Source organism: Tupaia chinensis, unplaced genomic scaffold, assembly GCF_000334495.1.
Source record: "Tupaia chinensis unplaced genomic scaffold, TupChi_1.0 Scaffold143663_1, whole genome shotgun sequence".
Lineage (NCBI taxonomy): Eukaryota > Metazoa > Chordata > Mammalia > Scandentia > Tupaiidae > Tupaia > Tupaia belangeri.
The window spans coordinates 16138-19469 of NW_006203511.1; positions in this window are offsets into that span (position 1 = coordinate 16138).

Consider the following 3332-nt stretch of genomic DNA (forward strand, 5'->3'; position numbering starts at 1 on the left):
CCACTGTCTGTACACAGGAAGTGTAGAGATGAGGACTAATTCTACTGATTATAAAATGAAAAGGATGATTTGGAAATTAGCCAACTTACCAGAATAATGTCTGCTGTCAAGCTAGAAAACCCAATACAGATAGACAAAGATACACACACTTGGTATGAGTTAGAGCATAAATTATGCAGTATAGAGCAGTTATTCTAAACCACGAGCTTATTAATTAGTCCACAAACTCAAATATTTAGTTTCTACATTCCTTTCTACCCACTCTACATTGATAGTGGTTATCTTATGGCTGTCATTACTATCAATTTTTAAGATTAATCAATAAAATTGAATGTATTTGTCATGCTCAACATAACTTCCTCCACCTCCTTATTTATGATAGAGTATTTGAGCACTCACATGAGAGTTAGAAAGAGAGAAATGTGCATCTTCTACTATGTCTGGATAAGCCACAATTCCCTTTCTCCAGTCCTTCAGCTCATTAGATCTTGGGCAATTGCTCACATGATCAGAGAGTTTAAGGTCCACTGAGCAGGGATTATTTTACTCAACATAATGTCCTCTGAGTTTATCCAGATTGTAACAAATGATAGGATTTCCTTCTTCTTATGACTGAATAGAATTTCATTATGTATATCAGGGATCTTCAAAAACTTTGCAGAAAATATATGTTGTGAAAAATTATGCATGGATTTTTAAAATTACACTAAAATAACTCATACTTTAATTTTGCATTTCTATAAATTTGGTTTTTTTCTTTTTTAAAATGGAATATTCTTTCTTTCTTTCCCTTTCTTTGCTTTTACATTAAATCACTGTGTATCATTACAATACGCTAAATGAATTTTTTTTAGAGATTTTTATCATAGAGTACATGCACTCACTGGAGAAACAGAAGACAGAAATCAAGAGATTACTCCCCAGGGTGGATGGCCATACTGCAATCCCTTCTTCATTCTTCTCTCAGGATTTTAGGCATGTATGCATATGTGCCTGACGTGAGTTTTAAGCAATTAGATCTGGGACTAAAACCATGGCCATCTACATGGAAGTCCAGGAACATATCCATTGTGCCATCCGCTAGTACTAAATGATTTTTTTCCATCAGGAATACACTGTATATTGGCTCAGTCAAAGATATTACAATTCATATTATCATCAACAGATAACTTCACTTTTGTGTCCCTTAAATGTTTTGCTTCTTTCTTTTTCTCCATGATTCCCTCTCTCACCCTCCCCTATTTACCACTCTCCTTGCTTTACATGCTTTTTTTATTTACATTTTTAAATTTTGTTTTCCTTTATACATTCAATCACATTTTTTAGCTTACGAAGTGAAGATTTCAGCAGGTGAACATTTCTCCCTAGTCCAGTTGATAAAATTATAAAAATATCTTCGACAGGTAATACCACATTTCTTTGTGCCATTAATGCTTAGCCTCCCTATTTTTCTTCTAAATGTTCTTCCTCAGACCCTCCTCTTTCACACACACTATATCTGGTATTTACAACTGGATACTGTGTTTCTTCAACCTTTAGTCAATCAGTTTCAGTCATAGAGTGAAGACACTCGGTATATCTTAAGTGGGGGCATATAATGTCTCTCCTTCATAGCTTGGATTGCTTCACTCCACAGTAAATCTTCCATATTCATCCACTGCCTGTCAAAAGCCAGGATTTTATTGTTTTGTGGTTTTTTTTTTTTTTGGCAAAATAGTATTCCATAGAGTTTATATGCCACAGTTTTTGAATCTATTCATCTATTCATGGCATTTGGGTTGGTTCCATGTCTTAGCAATTGTTAATAGTGCTGCAATAAACATCAATGTGCAGGCACTTTTCTGATTAAGAATTCATCTGTCTCTGGGTAGATATCAAGGAGTGGGATTGCTGGATAATATGGTAGCTCTATTTGGCTGGACCAAATTACATTCCCACCAGCAGTGTAAGAGTTCCCCTTTCACCACCCTTCCACCAGCACTTATCATTTTTGGTTTTTTAATCTTAGTCATTCTGACTGGGGTTAGGTGGTATCTCATTGTTGTTTTGATATGCATTTCCCTTACAATAAGGGATGTTGAGCATTTTTTCATATGCCTTTTGAATATTTGTATATCATCTTTAGAGAGTGGTTTATTCAACTCCTTCTCCCATATTTTAATAGGGTTGATCACCTTTTTTCAGGACAGCTTCTTGAGTTCCTTGTGTATTCTGGTTATCAGTCCCTTATCTGATGCATAGTTTACAAAAACATTTTCCCATTCTGAGGACCGTTGATTCACAATAATTACTGTCTTTTCCCATGTGGAAACTTCTTAGTTTGATGTAATCACACTTGTCTATAATGGGGAATATCGACTGTGATTCGGGGGTCTTATTTAAGAAGTCTTTACCTACCCCAATGTCTCCCACAGTTTTTCCAGTGTTTTCCATGAGCAGTTTTATAGTCTGAGATCTTACATTTAGGCCTTGTTCCACCTTGACTTTATTTTTGTAAAAGCTGAGAGGTAGGGCTTCAGATTGAACTTTCTACAGGTGGAAATCCAGTTTTACCTGCACCATTTGTTGAAGAGGTTATCCTTTTCCAAATGAACTTGGTATCCCTTGTCAAAAAGCATTAGACTGTATGTGTGGGAATTTATTTCTGGGGACTCTATTCTGTTCCATTGGTCCAAATGTCAGTACCATGCTGTTTTGATTACCACAGCTTTATAGTATATTTTTGGGTCAAGGAATGAGATTCCAACCACTCCACCATACTTCTTGTGCAGAATTGCTTTGGCAAAACGGGGACTTTTATGATTGCAGACAAATTTTATGATTGTCTTTTCTAGATCTGTGAAGAATGTGTTCGATACTTTGATTGACATTGCATTAAATATGTAGATTAAAGTGGGTAGAATAGCCATTTTGATATTAATGCTTCAAATCCAGAAAAATGGTATATACTTCCACTTTTTTGTGTCATTTTCATTTTTTTTAACTTCTCATAGTTTTAACTTCTTTAGTTAGATTTATTCCTAAGTGTCATACTTTTTGTACCTATGGTAAAGGGAATAACTCTTTTCAGTTCTATCTCAGTCTGCCTGTTGTTGGTATATAGAAATGCTATTGACTTCTGTATATTGATTTTGTATCCTGCAACTTTACTGTATTTATGTACTGCTTTCAGAATTTTTTCATGGAAACAATTGGGTCTTCTATGTATACAATCAAGTCATCTGCAAATAGAGAGAGTTTCACCTCTTCTTTTCCTATTTGAATGCCTTTAATTTTTTCCTCTTTTCTGATTGCATTGGAGAGGACTTCCAGTACTATATTGAAAATGAGTG